Below are 22168 nucleotides of genomic sequence, written 5' to 3' on the forward strand. Positions count from 1 at the left end.
TTTATTTCTGCCAGACCCCTAAATAACCATCCAGCCTATTTTCCCACTGCCTGGAAATAGGTGTTTAGTAATATATTGGGCTGTTTTTCACATAAAATATAAATAGCTAAATATTTAATGCTCACAGTTATGTCCTCTGAGAGAATTTCCTGATGCATTCTTTAAGGCCACACCACAAGAGACCTGGAGTACAATCCCAACCCCTTTTTTTAGTTTATACCAACATATCAAGCTGATAAACCAGTAAACCAGCTTATTCATCCACCATTATTTGGTTGAAAAAAACTCCACCCTAATCCATAGATGTGAGTTAAAGCAAAGGCTTCAACGTAACACAGATAGGCAACACATGTGTGACCATTCATCTTACCAGGGCCCAAATTACACCGCACAATTTCCATCCTAAAGAAATTGCTTTGTACCTTCTGAACCTGAAATTTACTAGGTCAGATAATACCCACATCAGGAATGGTAGATTTGATTACAGTCATTGATAGCCCAGAGTGAACTCTTTAGTCCACTCTATGACTCACTCACTTGCTGGGATATCTGTCCAAACAGCAAGTCATGTTCTGCAGCAAAAGGCATAACTTACCCCCAGAATCCTAGAGATGCGCACTTTTCTCTCTTGGTTTGATGCTATAATGCATTACCACAAATTCAGCAGTAAAGAAACACACATTTATTATCTATAGTTCTGTAGGTCTTAAGTCCAGGCTGGCTGGGTTTTATGTGAAGTATCTATAGCGAAAATAAAGGTGTCAGCCAGACAGAGTTTTTGACTGGAGAACATAGGGAAGCATCTGCTTCCAAGCTCATTTAGATTACTGGCAAAATCCAAATCTTTGCTGTTAGAGTACTGAGGTCTTTATTCCTCCATGACTATCAGCCATGGCTACTCTCAGCTCCTAGGGCTGGTCTGCATTCTTTGCTACTTGGTATGCTCCATCTTCAAAGCCATTTATATGGAATCTCACTGATGTCAAATCCTCTCACATTGTGAATATCTCTCCCCAGAAGACCTCCATTCCTTTTGGGACTCACCTCATTGGATCAGGCTCATCAAAGATAATCTCCTTATCTTAAAATAAAGTGATCTGGGACTGTACTATTCACTAAAATACCTTTTAATATATATAATCATTAGTGTTACAGGGTGAGGGCCACTGAATTAGAATTAGAATTTGAATTATTAGAATTAGAATTAGAATTAGAATCCTACCTCCCACAATCTCCTCCTGGGCTTTTTAGACACTCTTCCCAAACCCATGGAGGTTTGCAGAGTTGTTCCTTGGAACAATCTAAGTGGTTCTCTTGATAGTAGTACATGAAAGATACAACCAACTGGCCTTGACTTTAAGATGATGTCTCAGCATGACCATACCACTGGATACATAAAGAATTCACAAGTATTTCAGGCCCCTGAAAACCTTTACAAGCATGGATACATCTTGGGCAGGTATACATCTTACTAAGGCATTCAAAGTAACTCGTTATTCTGTTTGCCAGGTTCAACTAGTATAACACCCCAGCATAATGTCCTATGAAATGTCAGTGTTAACATCCCTGTAGACTAAACTGTAAGTGAAATCAGGAGAATGAATGCAGCTCTGTGACAAATATGGACTGTTGTCCATCTCACATAAAACAGAACTTTTGAATACTTTTCTCAAATTTTGAAGCCATGTTAGACCACTACCCACACACCAAATTTTCCAAGTCCTCTGGAAGTCCCCTCACACAATTCTGCTCATTGTAGTTCAACCCCTTGATCCAGGAACTCATCACATACATCTGGGATACATATAAAAAGAAGGGTTGTCATTCTACCTGACCTCAAATATTCATGTGCTTTTTGGAGTGTGTTATGTTTATGTCTAGTCAGTTGTGATTGGTCATTTCCCCAAACAGTGAAACAGTCTGTTACATTACTATTATCTTTCCAGAGTCTCAGAAATTGTTTCATCTGGGGTAGATGTCTATATATCTGCTGATGTTGAAGTAGGAAAAGGGAGGAAGTTCATTGCTGCTTCCCATTTCTACACTCTCCCCCCCTCCTGGAAGTCTGGAGTTCCTGTTAAAAGCTATGTTTGTGGTCTAGATACATCTTTCCCATCAGCATTCCAACTTGCAACAAACTCTGATTTGGTCCATCCATCACTATAAAAGCCATCAGCCAGTGTTAGTGAGCAAGCTGAACTGTGCTGGCTTTATTTGGCAGTTGCTGAAGGAACAGCAGTTCTATCACGTGAGCCAAAATTCAGTTTCTAGGGCTCTGGTGTACTCTTGACTTGGGAATGTGAAGGGTCCCCTCTCCATTGAGCAAGCAACTGCCTGGGGAGGTACGGTTGTCCTTATTCTCTTATCTTAGCAGACTCAGAGAAGCCTGATGGGAGGGTGGCCAAAGGAATAGTGATGGTGTGTGTGTGCTTGTGTGTGTGTGTGTGTGTGTTGTGTTGTGTTCTGTTTTGTTTTAAGCAATTTTGAGACAAGATAAGCAATCCCCCTTCACTGCATGTTTGAGAACTCAGAGGCTATGTGCTCTGAGGGTGAGAATGAATTGCCCAGAGCTCTAAAGGATAATGGTCCCCTAACAAAGGCCTTCCTCACACACTGTCTTCCTAATGATATTTCCCCCTCCTCCTTTATCTTCCAGATGTTTCTTCCCTGAGAATTGTTTTAGTTTTCCGGTCATTATCCCAGTTTGCCCAGTCCTGACAATTTTATCCCCGTCAGTTCTTTCATAACCAGTCTGGTTTTTGTATCACCCACAGAGCTTCAGCTGCTGGCAAACTTCCCAGAAGTTTGGCCCAGAGCCAGCAAACATTAATCCTTCAGACATCCCTGCAATTTAGGAGGGGAACTTTTCTAATACGACAGGCTGTCCCCAAATGGAATCAGAATCTAAGGAAGTATTTTTTGCTCCCTAAGGTCAGGAGCTCTCTGTTCTCGTTGTGATGGGTCAGTCTAGTGCTTTATTTGGAAGGGAGACTCCTACATACCATTTCCTACTGTTTGCCAGCATTCACAAGTAGAAATCAACATTTTAATTTCTAGAAATTCTTTTGGGTTTAGATCCTTTGATTTAAGGGATTAGTTGTCTTCATAGCATTGTCACATGTCTATTTGTTCTGAAATTTTTCCCAAAGATCCTGGTGTTCTCTACAATACTAGAATGCTTTAGCACCCCCACTATAAGACAGTGAGGTCTTTCTCTCTCTCTCTCTCTCTCCTTAACCTTACTATGGCTCACTGGGGACTAGAGACTCATGGAGGGAATAAATAGACTGAATTATAGGCATATTTCTCTCCCCCAAAACAAAGAAATGTACCTGGTTACTGGTTATTAGCAGCTTTCCGTTCCATTCTCTCATTTTAAGCTGAATGTACCTGATGAGGGAGCAGGAGGCTGGCTGAGGACAAAGCAAAGGCTGGCACCTTGCACCCCCTCCCCACCCGCTCCCCTCAGTAATATGTGTGGCATTCCTTAGCCATCCCTGGCTGTCCTAAAGGAAAAGCAAATAGAGATCACAATCCTGCAAGACAGGAGTCTCCCCTGGTTTACCAATGTCCTAGAGATTTACAACAAAGAAGCTATCTTAACAATAGCACAATTTCCAGAGGCAAATAAATCAGTTCCTTAAGCCCTAAATAAAGTTAAATTTCTTCTAAACCCAAATCTCACTAACAAAGACACTTGATAGCAGAAATGTGACTGGCTTGCCAAAAGACAACATTGATCAAGCAGCAAGACCTCTGGTGTCCTGGCTCCTCTTAGGCCCTCTTTAGCATATGAAAGCTCCATTGAAACCCCCCTTTTCCCTCACCTTCCCCCAACCACAGGGTACATAACCTGCCATTCCTCACAACCTGGGGCAGCAGCTCCTTCTGCCCACGGGTCCTGTCACCGTGCTTTAATAAACCACTGTTTCGCACAAAAGATGTCTCAAGAATTCTTTCTTGGTCATCGGCTCCAGACCTCAGCCCACCAAACCTCACCTATGTTCTGGAACTTCATCAGTACCTTACAAGGATTCCTGAGCACTATGCTTCCTCCTGGATACTGCATTCATTCATGGTATGTTGTGTTTTATAACAACAATGTAATCACAACTGGCTCTGAGATACTAAATTTTCACTATTTGACCAGTCACAACTTTAAAGGTTAGTAATATCAAGTAGTGTCATGAGTGTAGAAAATTAAGAACAGACCCTTACTCTTAATGTGATATATATTCACATATATATATATATATATATATATATATAATAAGTAATATAATATACACACATATGTATGTATCTCCTTGAGGGTGGGCAATTATACAGAAACTGCAAAAATTTAGTATATACTTATGTAATAATTCCTCTCTGAATAAATACACCTAGGAAAAAATTCCATATATGGGCATAATATTCATGCACAAAGGTAAGGTTAAATGGTAGCCACTGCATACAACTTTTATTGAGCACCGACTAAATGCCAGAAACAATGCCAAATTACCTAAATTTATTAATTTATTTAATCCTTGAAAATAAAGCTATGAATAAAGTACATTTATTGTATTTTATAGATGAAGAGACTAAGGGAAATTAATAAATTTGGTTAGACCATATAGGCAGTATGTATTAAGATTACAATTTCAAAGGAGACCCTCAGATAGTTATATCATGAAACATAGAAAAAACAAAGGAAATAATAGCCAGACTGTATGGATTGACATTAAGAACTCTAAGCAAAGTTAGAGAAGACAAATATCATATAATCTCGCTTATACATGGAATCTAAAAACGACCAACCGACAAAAAACTGAACTCACAGATAAAGAGAACAGACTGGTGGTTGCCAGAGTGGAATGAGGGGATAATGGTGATCAAAATATAGAAACTTCTGGTTTAAAATAAATAAGTTTGGGAAATGTAATATTTGGCCTACAGTTAATAATACGGTATTTATTGCATATTTCAAAGTTGTTAAAAGATTTTGTCTTTTTTATTACCTAAGAGATTTTATCTTGAAAGTTCTTGTCACCAAAAAAAAAAAAAAAAAAAAAAGACTATGTACTGTGATGGGTGTGAACTATACTTATTGTGGTGATCATTCTGCACTATATACAAACACTGAATATTGTACACCTGAAACTAATGTGTCACTTACAGCTCAATAAAAAACCTATTGCAGGAGCAATATAAAAACTTTATTCAACAAACTTATTTGTGGTTAAAACCAATGAGCAATGAGTATGTCAAAAAATTGTAAAAAGAAAAAAAAGAGAAAAGTGTAGGGAAGAAACGTAGAATTGTTATTACTAAAAGTCCACCAAAAAATCCTCTACTAAATTTTAAGAGAATGTCCAGATATGCTAGTGTTATTCCTGGACAAACTCTTGGTCTGCATTATTTTGCAGAAGAAATTCTGCTTATTCTGCTTATTCTGCCCTAGGGAACAGAGAGCTGGTACTGACACATGACAGCTGGCATCACTAAATTCATGCATCTCAATTCTATGAGCTCCCTGATGTTTCCATTAAACATTTTTACTGTTCAAAATAATTTGAGGTTCTTCTCTTTTTTACTTTAGTTCTTCCTCCTCTTTCCACTTGTAAAAAAAGATTCTAGTAATACGTTGTCAATAGCAAAGTGATTTGGTCATAAACTTTTATAAAAAGCAATAATTTTAGAGATAGAAAATGATAGTAAATGACATATTTCTCCTCCTGTGAACAAGATGACAGATAAGGTATTCTGCTATGTCCTTTACTATAAAGTCCCCAAGTACCATTGTCTTCAAAAGTGAGAATATAATCACAAATCCAGCTGACACAATGAATGCAATTCTGTTTTTTAGGCAAACTGCATAACAATGCCCCTTCATCAGAATCCATGGAGCCACCACTGAACAGCAAATTCTTTTCCCAAGGGTGTCTCAAAAAAGAAGATTCAGATGTCCTTGGAAGAGAGGGATGCAGTAAGTAATTTTTCTGGTAGCTATGAAACTTATGTAAATATCTTTATGTAAATAGCCTAGTCAATCATAACTTTGACAAAAGATTTTAAAAAATAAAACAAAACCCCATTTAGAAGGTAGTAAAATAAGAGACTTTGTTAAATCCTGAGGGTAAAGTTAGGATGAAAAAAATACATCTCTAAAAGAAAAAGAAAGTAGAAAGAGGTATTTGTAAAAGAAATTTAAAAATGTGAGGGAAAATATTGTTTAAATTGTTGAGAAGTAAAATATTTAGAAAAGCACAAAGAATAGTAAAACAAAATTAAGAATAAAAAGATTTCCTAAATGACAGTTGATCAAATAACAAAGAGAAGGGAAAAATTAAAGACTGAAATATTTTTACAGAGACAATTATATTAAAAGTTAAGACATTAACATTCAATGTGAACAATGATACTATATAAAATAATGACACTTAAGAACAAAGAAGAAAAATACTGAGTTTAGATGATTAGGAATATAATCATATAATTAGGAAAATGTTTGAAATAGGAGTAAAATGCATCCTTACTTTGATTTGTTGAAAAAATAAAAGCAAAAGGCACATAAGTTTGATCCCAGTACTTTTTTCATATTAATAGTTTTTTATGCTATTTGCTCTATATTTATGGCCTTGGTTTCTTTTCTTTTTTTTTTTTTTAAAGATTTTATGTATTTATGTGACAGACAGAAATCACAAGTAGGCAGAGAGGCAGGCAGAGAGAGAAAGGAAGGGAAGCAGGCTCCCTACTGAGCAGAAAGCCCGATGTGGGGATTGATCCCAGGACCCCGGGATCATGACCTGAGCCAAAGGCAGAGGATTTAACCCACTGAGCCACCCAGGCACCCCTGGCCTTGGTTTCTTATTTAAGCCAAATAAAAATAAGGAAAACAAAGAAAATTGTAAATATTCATATCTGGGATACCATTTCCTTCAAAACATAAATGAAGGATAGACTATTGTAGCAAAGGTAACTGACTGTTCCAGCACCTTATGGACAGGGGTTATTGAGAATGAACTAAACCCAGTGTTTGATCTTACTATAGGAACGGATGCTACTAGGTCTGAATCCCTCTACAAAAGGAACAGTAAGTAGGTAATAATATTTATATTCAACAGGAGCTAATACTGTGGACTGCATCATGTGAAACATTACAAACATTACAAAATTTCTTTGAAGAGACAGGAATAACAGATTTCAATAAAAAACAACAGGAGAATGACATCAACAAGATGACAACATGTTCCTGACTCTTCTTCCCCTCACAAGAATAATGCTAATATCTATTCAAGAATAAGACACCATGAGAGAATCCTAGAATACAGGTATGAGGCTGAAGTACTTCTCTGCACCACAGCGACCAAGACAGACTTCATTAGAAGAGTAAAGAAGGTGGCTATCCATTGACTGCACTGTCCCTTTCCCAGATTAGCACAGCACCAAATGGAGAGATCTCCCCTGAACCACTGTTTCCTCCAGTGGGGAAAGAGAACCCAGAAGTACTGGGGATCATTTTATAGGATCCCCTACTTTGATATAGTATCACACAGACTGTAGGGGAATCTGTGGGGTTCAACTGCTAGGAATCTTTAAAGATTTAAAGGTAAGACTTTAAACCATGAAACTCCTAGAAGCAAACATAGCAACAAACGTACATGACATGAATATTCGCAAGAAATGACACCTAAAGCAAATGCCTGCTTCTCCCTCTGACTCTGCCTTCCACTCTGTCTGCCTGTGCTCGCTCTCGCTCACTCTCTCTCTGACAAATAAATAAATAAAATCTTTAAAAAAAAAAAAAACCTAAATGTGAGAAAAAAACATAAAAATCCTAAAAGAGGGATGCCTGGGTGGCTCAGTAGGTGAAGTGTCTGCCTTTGGCTCTGGTAAGCATCTCATACTCTTTGGATCATGCCAGGCTCCTTGTGCAGTGGGGAGTTGGCTTCTTCCTATGCCCTTCCCCCGGCTCCCTGCTCATACTTGCTATCAGGCTCACTTGCTCTCTCTTTCACTTTCTCGCTCTCTCCAAAGAAAGAATAAATACATAAATTTTTAAAATTTAAAAAATTAAAAAATCCTAGAAGAGAGCACAGGCTATAATGTCTTTGATACTGGTCACAGCAACATTTTTCTAGATATATTTTCAAATGAAGGGAAACAAAAAGAAAAATAAACTATGGGATTATATCAAAATAAAAAGTTCCTGGAGAACAAAGGAAACAATCAACAATACTAAAAGGCAACCTACTGAATGGGAGAAGTTACTTGCAAATGACATATCAGATAAAGGGTTAGTATCCAAAATTTAAAAAGAATTTACAAAACTCAACACCCCCAAAACAAAATATCCAATTAAAAAATGGGCAGAAGACATGAACAGACATTTCACCAAAGAAGGCATACAACAAATGGCCAACACACACATGAGAAGATGTTCAACATCACTCATTATCAGGGAAATACAAATCAAATCTACAATGAGGTATCACCCCACACCAGTCAGAATGGCTAAAATCAAAAACTCCAGAAACAACAAGTGTTGGTGAGGATATGGAGAAGAAGAAACACCCATGCACTCACTATTGGTGGGAATACAAATTGGTACAGCCAATCTGGAAAACAGCATGAAGTATCCTCAAAAAGTTAAAAATAATAACTATCCTACAATCCAGGAATTGCAGTACTGGGTATTTACCCCAAAACACAAAAACACTAATTCAAAAATATTCAGGCACCCCTATGTTTATTATAGCATTATTTATAATAGCCAAATTATGGAAGCAGCCTCTGTCCATCGATACATAAATAGATAAAGAAGATGTGGCATACACACACACACATATACACACAATGGAATATTATTCAGCCATAAAAAGAATAAAATTTTGCCATTTGCAAAAATAAGGATGGAGGTAGAGAGTATTCTGCTTAGCAAAATAAGTCAGTCAGAGAAAGACCAATACCATATAATTTCACTTATATGTGGAATTTAAAAAACAAAACAAATGAACAAAGGAACAGATAAATCAAGAAACAGACTCTTAACTATGATGGTTACCAGAGGGAAGGTGGGGAGATAGATGGTAAAATAGGTGATGGGATTAGTAAGCTTATCATGATGAGCCACAGGTAATGTACAGAACTGCCAAATCACTATATCATACACTTGAAAATAATATAACTGTATATTAACAATACTGGAACTGAAATTAAAAACTTAAAAGAACTAAAAAGAAACTTTAAAAACTTAAAACTTAAAAAACTTAAAAGAAAACTAAAAGAAGTGTGGTATATATATGGAATGAAATATTATTCAACTATAAAAATGGGAAATCCTACCATTTGCAATAAAATGAATGGACATTGAAAGTATGCTAAGTGAAATAAGTCAGACAGAGAAAGACAAATACTCTATGAGATCAGTTGTTTGTAGAAACTTAAAAAAAAAAAAAAAAAGAATAAAGTCATGGAAAAAGAGATCAGACTTGTGATTCCCAAAGGAATGGGGTAGAAGGAGGAAGAACTGGAGTAAAGTGGTCAAAATGTACCAGCTTCCAGTTAGAAGATAAATAAGCACTAGGATGAAATGTACAGCATGATGACTATAGCTAACATGCTATGATACATAGAAAGCCATTAAGAGAATATATCCTGAGTTCTTATCACAAGGAGAACAGTTTTTTTTCTTTATTGTCTTCTTACCTTTTTATTGTGTCTATATAAAAAGATAGATATTAGCTGAACCTATTGTGGGAATCATTTCACAATATATGTAAATCAATCATGCTGTATGCCTTATACAATCACATATGTGAATTATTTCTCATCAAAACTGGAAAAAACAGACATAAACATCTAGTTATAAGATGAATAAATTCTGGAGATCTAGTGCATAGCGCAGTGAATTATAATTAATATTGTATTGTATGCTTGAAATTTGCTGAGAGTAGATTAAGTATTTTTGTTTTAAAAAGCTAACAATATAAGATGCAGGATAGGTTAATTAGCTTGATTTTGGTAATTATTTCACTATATATGCACATATGATAATTATTCACCATACATATGGTAATTATTTCATCTATTTATTTATCTTTATTCCATATATATTATTTCTCAGTTATACCTCAGTAAATCCAGGAAAAAACAACAGCATGGATTTGGAAACCCAAGGTGCATAGTATTGGGGTTATTAAGAAAGATTAAATAATAAGTGTTGTGCCACATTAAAAAGATTGAAAGAAGATTTCAGACAAATGTAGCTGCCAACCCATGCATTGTTTTCTCATCATAACCAAGGAGAACTATAAAATCAAAATATCTAAAACCACCGGGAATTTTCAAATTTAAAAGAAGACCATAGGATCACTGAAGCTATGTCCTCATTGTTTTCTTACACATTTACCAACGTTGAAAACATTAGGCAGCACAAGAAAATTATTTTAAAAGAATAATTAAAAATTTGGAACAGCAGTGTTGATTTTAGGCTGAATTTAAGACATCCTAGTGGAAATACTGACTATGAACCAGAATACATACGTCTAGAATTATAGGAAGTCAATGGAGTTGTTACCATATTGGTGCTTTTTAAAGTGAAAAAGACTGTAGTGGAAAGAAAAAAGATTCTGTGGCCTACTTTCTACAGATTCCAACATTTATAGGTCTAACAGAGATCTAAAAATGGGAGGAAAATTAATAATTATAACTTGTCAAGCAATGTGTTAAGGTATCCTTAAATGTCTTTGACTGTATTGTTTGGATTATTTAAGTAAGTGTGATTGCTGTTCATTCATTCATTCATATCAAGTATTATTTCTACCCAGTACACACAGGTTTTCTTATCCCTAATAGCCTTTACATAATTTTCTTTTTAGTTTTGCCTTAGGCTTGCTTCAGTATCATGTGGAATATAAGGATTTAGGTTGTGACAATAATCTTCAATTATTTTGATGCCTTAAAGGTGACCTTTTCTCTTTTTGGACATAACGAGTCTTTAAAAGGCTAAAGACTAAAAAGAAATAGGAAAATATGTTCTCCCGTTTGTTTTTGTTGGATGATTTTAAACAGAATAATTGGATAAAGTCTACTTTTTGGAGTATTTTTAAAAATTTAATACATTGAATAATATTGGTTAATAATGAAACATTTAAATAAGAAGTTTTTTTACTTGCTTCATTTTTAAAACATCCTGGTTAAGGCTGTTTTGGGTTATATTCAATGTAATAACTATAGGAATATCTTGGTATTATTTGCTTGTTTAAATTGCACTACTAGATATTAAGTACTAAAGTATATAAAAGTACTGATTTGAAAGGGCACATGCACCCTAATGTGTATAGCAGCATTATCAACAACAGCCAAATTATAGAAAGAGCTCAAATGTCCATAGACTGATGAATGGATAAGAAGAAATGATAAAATACACACACACACACACACACACACACACACACACACACAGAGGAATACTACTCAGCTATGAAAAAGAATGAAATCTTACCATCTGCAATGACATAGATGGAGCTAGAGTGATACTAAGAAAAAAAGAGAAAGAAAAATACCATATGATATCACTCACATGTGGAATTTCAGAAGGAAAACCGATGACCATAGGGGAAGAAAAAAAAAAAAAAGAAGAGGGCAAACCATAAGAGACTCTTAACTATAGAGAACAAACTATTGTTGATAGAGGGGAGACAGGTGGGAGATGGGCTAAATGGGTGATGGGAATTAGGAGGGTATTTGTTGTGATGTGCACTGAGTATTATATATTATATGTAAGTGATGAATCACTAGATTTTTCACCTGAAAACAATATTACATTATATGTTAAGTAACTAGAATTTGTTTTTGTTTTTTTTTAAGATTTTATTTATTTATTTGACAGACAGAGGTCACAAGAAGGCAGAGAAGCAGGCAGAGAGAGAGGGGGAAGCAGGCTCCCCGACGAGCAGAGAGCCTGATGCAGGCTCGATTCCAGGACCCTGGGATCATGACCTGAGCCAAAACAGAGGCTTCAACCCACTGAGCCACCCAGGCGCCCCTAGAATTGGTTTTTTAAAAGATTTTATTTATTTATTTTTATGTGTGTATGTGTGAGAGACAAAGCACAAACAGAGGGAGCAGGAGGCAAAGGGAGAAGCAGGCTTCCTGCTGAGCAAGGAGCCTGATGCAGGATTCAATCCCAGAACCCTGGGATTATGACCTGAGCCCAAGGGAGACACTTAACTGACAGAGCCACTCAAGCATCTCTAACTAACTAGAATTTAAATAAGGCTTGAAACAATCAAAAATTAAGAAATAATACATACATACATAATACACACACACACAATTGAATTCAGTGTGGAGAGGAAGAGATTTAAACAAGAAGCCTATAACTTCCATATTTCTTTAGCTGCAGAAAACTTAAATTGGGATAAGTGAGTATTTGGAAGCACTATAAAATAACACACATTTTCTTGTGGTAAAATTGTTATACAAAAAATTGCACACATTTTGAGTACATCATGAGTTCTGACAAACTTAAAAAAGTTTTGACAAACCTGCACCACACCAAGATAAAGAATATTTCCTCAATCCCTGAAGATCTCTAGCACCATTTTGTCACCAATTTTCCTCTCCACACCATCCACTGACAACCATTGATCTTTTTTCTGTGTTTATAGATTAAATTGAGTATTTTAGAAATATAAACTCAGGGGCGCCTGGGTGGCTCAGTGGGTTAAGCCGCTGCCTTCGGTTCAGGTCATGATCTCAGGGTCCTGGGATCGAGCCCCGCATCGGGCTCTCTGCTCGGCAGGGAGCCTGCTTCCCTTCCTCTCTCTCTGCCTGCCTCTCTGCCTACTTGTGATCTCTCTCTGTCAAATAAATAAATAAAATCTTTAAAAAATATATATATAAACTCAGTACATAATCTTCATTACCTAGTTGCTTTCCCTCAGTATAGGATTTTGAAAAATCATCCATACTTTTGTTTTATTTAATTTATGTAGTTGCATGTATCAGCAGTTGCTTCCCTTTTATTGCTAAATAATATATGGCTATATTATACTTTACCTACTCGCCTATGGGCATTTAAGTTGTTTCCAGATTTGGGGTATTAGAATAAAATATATACACTTATATATGAGTCTTTGTATTGAAATTTACTTTCCTTTGGGTAGTTAGCTAGCTGTGGAAAGCTGGGTTGTATGTAGGTGAATATTTAACTATTTAAGAAACTGCCAGAGGTGCCTGGGTGGCACTGTTGGTTAAACTACCAACTGTTGGTTAAACTGCCAACTGTTGGTTTCAGCGCAGGTTGTGATCTCAGGTCCTGATTTCAGGGTCCTTGAAATCTAGCAGGCATTGTCTCCTTGCTCAGCAGGATATAAGCTTGGGTTTCTCTCAACTTGGGTTTCTCTCTCCTGCTCCCTCTGTCTCTGCCTCGCCCCACTGCGCTTGCTCTCTCTCTCAAATAAATAAATAAATACATAAATAAATCTTAAAAAAGAGAGAGAGAGAGAGAGAAAGAAGGAAACTCCTGAATATTTTCCCAGAGTAATTATACTATTTCATACTAAACATTTTATATGTGTCACAAATAAGTTCTCTTTTTCTATTGCTGGCATTTTCATTTTTTAATGATGCTTTTTGAACACCAAGTTTTAAAAAATACTTGTCATGAAATTCAATGTACTGATTTTAAATAATAGTTCACCTGTTTTGTTTTGTGTCTAAGAAAGCTTTGTCTATCCCAATGTAGCAAAAATGACCATTTTTCTTCTTTTTTTTTTTTTTCTTCTAAAAGACTTATACTTTCAGGTTCTTTTAGGTTTTACACTTAAGCTGATGATCCATTTTAAGTTAATGTTTTGTTTATAATGTGAGGTAAGGGTTTATATTTACAATGAATAAAATTTATACATTGAAGAACTTTGGCAACTTTTTCAAAATTAATTGACAATATAATATGTGAGTCTATTTCTGGATCTTTTTCTGTTCTGCTCATGTCTACATTTCAGCACTACAAAACTGTCTTGATTACTATAGCTGTAGACAGCTTTTGCCACCATAGTAAAACTGAAACTACCAAGATTACACTCACACCCCAATTTAGATACAATTTAGATATACTCATCATCATTCTTTAAGTGCAATTAACTTGGAATGTGTATGTACACAGTTATGGGAGATGAATGAGAAGCAATATAAATCTTCTGATTATCCAATCCCTAAAATTTTCTAATCTTTAACCCTAACTTTTAATTTATGTTTCATCTAGAGATTCAGAAATAAGATTATATTTTCTCAAATCCTGTCTGCTTTTCATTCTGGTATCTCCACTGTCTTAAGACCTCAGTAATTTTTTCTATATCATGAAAAAATTTCTTGGATATTACTTGATATCATCTCTGAACTAAACTCCATCTTCTTCCTAGGACATGACCATGATTTACCACACTAATTTTAGTTATAATCTGAGTGAGAATAATAATTATTCAGATAAATTCTCTCATTGCAATGGTGAGAAAACTGAAGCCAATTCACATTTATCCTTCATTTATTTAGTTCATATTTATTGAAATCACCATTCTCATAAGGCACTATGCTTTCCACTACAAGGAGTGGTCATGACCAATGGGAACCAACTGCTTTGTGGTGGATATTTCACATTTAAGACATTTAGAAATACCCAAATGACAATGTAAAGTAAGGAGTAAAAGATGCATTTGTGCTAGAGCTGTTTAAAGAGAAAATAAAATTGTAAGGACCTACTTAGCCAGAGGGAGCCGTTTTGTGTTTATGTGGTGAACTTAGATTGACCCTGCCCCTCCCAGAAGAACTTACTTGCAAAGCCTAGATACAAGGGCAGGACAGGCCAGGTGGAGGCATCCAATCAGTGGGGTGCACATATATCTACTAGGTAAACTGAAATTCAATTGGCCACCCATACAGCTGACCTAGGATGACTGTGCAGTTTTCTTTGTGTATTGCAATCTCATTGATCACCTGTGTAGAGCCAGGCTCAACCACTGCTATAAAAGTTAGTCTGTGAGGCTGGGAGGGGTCGCCTCTTTGTAAGAGATGGCCCTGACCAGTCGGTTTGATTCTCGATGCTTGGCGTGTAATAAAGCTTTGCTTGACCTTCACGTTGTATCAGTCTCATTCCTTTGAGCACAGACCCTAACACTGGGGGCTCGTCTGGGATCAAATGATGAGAACTGAGCCAGCATCAGAATTTCTAGAAAAAGCCTTTGGAGGTAAGTTCTCGGGATCCTGTCTGTCTGTCTGGTTGTGGAGCTCCAGGGTATGGCCCACCAGGGAGAAGCTGGATACAGTCATGCTCCTTAGGGCTGGAGTGGATGTGGGGACACCCCTTCCCTCTACTGGTAGATCTCCAGGGGGTTCGAGTTCCCCTAGAAAGTCCCCACCGGTGGCAGGACCACTGGGCCTGCGGTTGTCTTTGTATTGCCTTTTTGTTGTCTGTTGTGTTATTTGCTGCAGAGAAATGGGACAAGCAGAGACTGAGGGGACTCTGACTTTTAATGGCTATAACTGGAGCCAACTGTGGTTAGTCTAACTCAAGACAGAGACTTTAGGGTATATTCCCAAGCAGCTGCCGAAACTCCATTTGTTTTGGGGATGTTCCTGTCTTCTCTGGCCAGATGTGGACTGCCTAGTGCCCCCCCACCCCACCTTGCTGGTGGGAAAGCATGACATCTGAAGTGGAGTGGGCCCAGGTGTAACATGAAATCTCTTAGCAAAGAGATGACTAAAACTGATGGTTAATTGTCTGTTCTAGGATTTTAATGGGTAATTGTTACAGTAGCTCTCAAAGTCTTTGGTAACCTGAAACTTTAAAGATTTACTTGGATGACAAATGGAATTAAATTTGTTGGACCTCTAGGTCTTAACCAAATGGGATAAAATGCTAGGGTGCTGGTTGCTGGAACTGGGTTTGTGCTTTTGAAATCTGTTGGTAAACATGTTTTGTGCTTAACTGCTGTTGCAACAGTTCACAATTGGTTGATATTTAGTCTTCACTAGAGATTGAGATATTTCTAAGAAAATGTAAATGGTTTTCTCTTTGCCCACCCAGAATTGTAAATGAGATCTCTTTGACTCATAAGGCTTTTCCTTGATATGCTAAGTTACTCAGGAAGTACTGCTAAATCAATGATAAACCTTGGGTTACATTTGGGTAAATGCTGTAACTACTCCAGATGTTCTATACATTTCCTAAAGTTTTAATGTTTTGATAAGGATCATCACTTGATATTTAACCATAACTATTCTGAGTTTTTGTCATTTGTAATTGTTTTAATTCTCTTGTAAGATGAATTCCGCCTTAAAGGAAATTGATGTGGGAGACTTTCAGAACAAATACAGGTTTTTATTTGTTAAAATCCTGGAACTGAAATGGGTAAGAATTTCCAGAAGTAAAAGCTGAAGGAAAAGGAATTAAAACAGAGGAGAAATATTGGCTCTCCTCCAGGCTATTTGGGACCCAAAAGAGGTGGCCGTTATGCATTGCCCGAGACACCAAAAGGGGACTGATCTGATTTCAAAAGGAAACCAATTAGCAAATCGAGCCACAAAGCAAGCAGCCCGAAACAGTGCAAGAGCTGGTCACACTCCCAGCTCCAGCCGTACCAAAAAAAATTGAACTATTCAGAGGAAGATTTAAAGTATTTACAAAAATGGGCTAAATTGGACTATGAAGGGGACTGGACTAAGATTAAATCAGGAAAGATAATTCTTCCTGGAAGATTAGGTAAGAAGTGAGTAGACCAAATACATCTGGGTACTCATTTGGGGACACACAAACTCAAGGAGCTTATAGGCAAGCAGTTCCAGGTTTCTAAATTAGGGCATATGGTTCAGGATATAATTGATAGATGTGCTCAATGCCAGGCAATTAACGTGGGAGGAACTAGAATGGGAAGAGGGAAAAGAGAAAGAGGTAAGGAACCAGGATTTTATTGGGAAATAGATTTTACAGAAATGAAACCCAGAAAATACGGGAACAAGTATATGTCAGTTTTTGTAGACACCTTTTTAGGCTGGGTAGAGGCTTTTTCCACCAAACATGAGATGGCAGAAGTGGTAGCCAAAAAGTCACTAGAAGAAATAATTCCTAGGTTTGGGCTGCCTCTTGCAAACGGGTCAGACAATGGCCCTGCATTTGTGAATTCAGTCTCACAGGCATTGGCCAAGGCCATGGGCACTAATTGGAAACTGCATTGTGCCTATCAGCCCCAGAGTTCCAGGCAAGTAGAGAGAATGAACCAGACTCTTAACGAGACCTTGACAAAGCTGATTCTAGAGACTGGTGGTGGATGGGTGGATCTCCTTTCTTTTACCCTCCTCAGGGCGTGGTATACACCCTACTTAAACAAGCTGACCCCATTTGAAATAATGTTCAGGAGACCCCTCCGCCCCCCACTCTGCCCTTGGCTACAAGAGGTTGCCCTAGTAGAAATGACTGATCAGTCTGTACTCCAGACACTGCAGGCATTACAGTCTATTTTAAAAAGAGCCCACACAGGGATCTGAACTGCCCACACTGAGATGGAGGTGGAGGTGGGACCACATCTTTTCCAACCCGGGGACTTGGTTTGGATATGTCGCCATCAAGTGGGAAACGTGGAGCCTAGCTAGAAGGGACCATTTACTGTCAACCTGACCACCACCATGGCAATAAAAGTAGAAGGCATCAGGGCCTGGATTCACACGGGTCAAGTCAAAGGAGCTTAGGACAAGGACATTGCCCAGAGGTGGAAGCCGCAGCTGATGGATCCCACTGACCTAGGACTAAAGCTAAGACTCAAAAGACTATGAATTCATTGTTGCTCCTATTGTTACTTGTTTGTGTAAGAGTTTTTGAGTCACCTCATAAGACAAAAAAGTATAAGTGGGAATAATGGAAACAAAATTAGGAAAACATGAAACAGAATTAGGAAAAATGAAAAAGGTTATACAAAGCAGTGAATGGCTAACTCCTCAGCCGACCGTGCACTACTGTTATTTTTTGGCCCCTGCATTATAAACGTCCTAATGTCATTTGTTTAAAAGAAAATTAGAGCAATAAAAACATTAATCTTACATGCTCAATATAACCCCTTTCAAAAGGAGAACATAGAACTAGCTGAAAAGTCAAGGATTTGACTAATCTCCAAAGAAAAGGGGGGAATGTAAGGGCCTACTTAGGAGAGAGAGCCATTTTGAGTTTATGCAGTGAACATAGATTGAATTGATCCTTCCCCTCCCAGAGGAACTTACTTGCAAAACCTAGATACAAGGGCAGGACAGGCCAGGTGGAGACATCCAATCAGTGGGGCGTGCATATATCTACTAAGTAAACTGAAATTCAATTGGCCACCAGTATAGCTGACCTAGGATGACTGTGCAGTTTTCTCTGTGTATTGCAATCTCATTGGTCACCTGTGTATAGCCAGGCTCAACCACCGCTATAAAAGTTAGTCTGTGAGGCTGGGAGGGGTCGCCTCTTTGTAAGAGACAGCCCTGACGGGTCAGTTTGATTCTCGATGCTTGGTGCAAAATAAAGCTTTGCTTGACCTTTGCTTTGTATCAGTCTCATTCCTTTGATCATGGACCCTAACAAAAATTACCCTAACAAGTCACTTAAGAGTCCTATGAGGTGATATGAATATATGCTTTAGAATCATATGGAATATAATTAAGACTGGTTTCTCCTTGGTCCAAGGGTTGCCACTTCCTCCCTCTATACCAAGTTATACATAACTAAATGGCTGCCTATTTCTCTCTCTGCAATCAAAAATCTTCTCATTACAGTGTCCTAAGCAGACACTGGAAATTGATACTATGTCTGCAGAAAGTAAAAGAATTAATAAATAACTTGTGTAAATAACTGCAATTTAGTATTACACTAGAATCTGGGGTAAGACAATTTTAAAATGAAGGATCTAATAATCAAAGTTGGGATTATGAGAGAGGTGACCCCGAAGCAAGACAGGAGCTGAGAATGTTAATATTCAAAATCCAAAATCAAAGCCCAGAAGTGGACAGGACAAGGAGATGTCCAACATCAAGAAATATACAACTGTCTTAAGTAGATGCTCTTTGCTCTTTTGTGAACATAGTCCACAGTTTGATATAGGGTCCTTAGATATTAAAATGTATATATTACATATTAATTTTACTCGATTAATGATGTTTTTTAATTCCTCCATTTTTCTATTATCAAAAAGCTAAGATCTAAATATTCTATTTACCATGAAGTTCACATAATCATAAAATTAAAAAATATATTTTTCAGCTTAATATGTGTGCGACAGATGTTTTGCCGAAAACAAAAACAAAAAAACAAAAACACCAGAGCAAAACACAGCTACTTCTTTAAATTTAATTTTTCCTACATATTTTACAGTGCATTTCTCAATTGAGTTGATATAGGCAAGTATGTTGCCTTTACACCACCCAGTTCACCATGAAGCTATTTCCAAAAGAATCAAAAAACTATGTCTATATAATCTTTTTGAAGTAATGTCGTTGTTTCTCAAATATCCTGTACATTTTGTTTTATGTTTTTGTCCAGTTTTCCTGTTCTTACTTTTGGGCTAAAAATTATTTTCCTGATCCATGTTTACAAGTACTTGATATTTATATGTAGATTTCATGTCCCCTGGTAGACTTTGCTCGTTCTAGCTAATAAAATTTGAGATATTTTAATCCTTTCATTAGTCTATCTGTTCACTCTCTTAATCTTTCATATTGCTTTTGCTGTGAGCTCCTGTTTTTCATTTATCTATTTACTCATAGGACTCAAATGCCTATAACTGAATGTATTCCAGCAGGTGTGTTTACATGAAATAAGATGAAGTAAAATCACTATTTTAATGTGTGTGTAACTTGACAAAAGCTGGACAGATAGAAAAGCTCTTCTATATTGATTATTCTCTAACATATTCTCTAATAGAGATTAGATTATTCTCTAATATATTACTCTTATGAAGCATATATATATAAAAGATAAATATATAAATATATATATAAAAGATATATATATATATATGATAAAATTTGGTGTTGGGTAAATATCATGCCCTATAGATATACACATATAAACGTTAAAATTTATTTGAAAAGAAAAAAATACATATATATATAGAATGATATTTACCCAACACCAAATTTTATCTTTTACATGTTCTATACTTTTGTCTATGTGCTTATATCTTTGATATTGTTTTAAATCCTCTAGTGCTCACTTCAGAAATTCAGTTAGATGCCTAAATTCTAAAGTAACTATTGCTTCTAAAATTCATCAAATATTTGTTCCTTATCTCTGTTAGTACCAATAATATTTATTGCCTCATTGTTTATTCATGCAAGTTTTGAAGTCACAAATACATATAAGTTGAGGAAGACGCTCTAAAAATTATCAGTTATAACTGTGATGAGAAAGTTACAGAATAACTATCTTCCTGCAGAATAAGTGCAGAATATACAAACACTGCTGGGGGAATTCCTATTTTATAATAGGAATCCCTTTTGTTGATAAAAAATTTTATACAAAAAATCACCATATTAACATTAACTGATTTAAAATACCTCAAGTGTTTAAGTATACAATCATGGTGTGAAGATTTAACTTGCCAATTTTTGTGCTTTTTTGTGAAACTATAGTCATACGAATATTGTACAGGGAACCTGGGTGGCCCAGTTTTTTAAGGATCTGCCTTCAGCTCAAGTCATGATCCCAGGGTCCTGGGATTAAGTCCTCCATCAGTCTGCTTGCTCAGCAGGGAGCCTGCTTCTCCCTCTCCTCCCAGCTCCTGTTCTCTCTCACTATCTCTCACTATCTCTGTCTGTCTCTCTCTCTCAAACAAATAAAATCTCTGAAAAAAATTAGTACATAGATCATGACAATAAATGGCAGTTAGTCTTAATATCAGAGTATGCTCAGGGACGCTTCATGTTATACCAGTTAAAGATAACTCTGCCAGATGATATCAGTTTTCACAGATATTTTTTTCTTTTTAAAGATTTTATTTATTTATTTGACAGAGAGAAATCACAAGCACACTGAGAGGCAGGCAGAGAGAGAGAGGAGGAAGCAGGCTCCCTGCTGAGCAGAGAGCCCGATGCGGGACTCGATCCCAGGACCCTGAGATCATGACCTGAGCCGAAGGCAGCGGCTTAACCCACTGAGCCACCCAGGCGCCCCCACACAGATACTATTTTTAATATTCAGGTCTGATCAGTTTATTTCCTAAATTGTTAAATTGAGAGTTAATGGACATTTATAGCCTTGACAATATATAAAGCCAAACAAAGCTTTTATCTGAAAAGAAAAAGTTCACTTTTGTTAAGAAGTCATGCTCTGTATGATTACTGGCAAGTACAGGAAAAAATATATATAACGATGCAAAAACTAAACATACTATAGATTAAGTCTATAAAACTTGGGTCTCAAAAGCAAACAGCAACCAAATCGAGGTGCTCAGAAAAATATCAAAAATATTTACAAGAAAAAAAAGAATTTTGCATTGATAATTTTGTGAAAGGTAGCAGGCAGAGATAAGGTTTGATAGGCTAAGGCTTGATAAGGCAAGTTTTGATAAGGAATAAAATAATGAAAATAGAAACTATCTTCAAGTCACCAAATCTATCCAAAATTAGAAAGGATATTCCAGGACATTTCAAAATGTATATGGGGTTACTCTGACTAACATAATTTCCAGTTTTTCACATTATACTATTATACATGTGTATGTCCAGAAAACTATAAAATACCAGAATATTGCCATAAACTTGGACTGAAAGAGAACCTAATACTACACTCCATGAATAAAAGGCAGATAGAATTGAAATGAGAAATACATTGTCTGACTCCTCCTTATGGAATCCTAAGGCTCTGTTTTATGAAATCGGCTGTTGAAAGAAGATGCCCGTACCCCATGGTAGCACTTTTATTCAATCCTGCAGGAAATAATTTCCAAACCCTCCAGGAGAGGTGTCTGTTTGTTTAAATATGGATACAAGACAAAGAATATCAAGATTCTGGCGATGCTGGGGGTAACAATTTCAGAAATTTTCTGATCCATACACAAGTAAATCAATTTTTCCTAAATCTTGAGAAGTTTCCAGGGCCCCTGGAATTTCCTGATGGTTTTATCTAGTAATAAATAATGTAACCTATTACAATAAT

At 36.6% G+C, this 22168-nt stretch overlaps 1 long non-coding RNA gene across 1 annotated transcript in view; it reads left to right on the forward strand.

The window, feature by feature from the left end:
• Positions 1 to 1334: 1334 nt before the first annotated feature.
• LOC131828015 (uncharacterized) overlaps positions 1335 to 22168 on the forward strand; it is a 28074-nt gene continuing 7240 nt past the window's right edge. The window contains exons 1-2 of the long non-coding RNA XR_009352186.1: positions 1335 to 1459; positions 5849 to 5968. This is a non-coding gene — a long non-coding RNA (uncharacterized LOC131828015). The remainder of the gene's footprint in view (positions 1460 to 5848; positions 5969 to 22168) is intronic.

Source organism: Mustela lutreola, chromosome 3 (assembly GCF_030435805.1).
Source record: "Mustela lutreola isolate mMusLut2 chromosome 3, mMusLut2.pri, whole genome shotgun sequence".
Taxonomy (NCBI): domain Eukaryota; kingdom Metazoa; phylum Chordata; class Mammalia; order Carnivora; family Mustelidae; genus Mustela; species Mustela lutreola.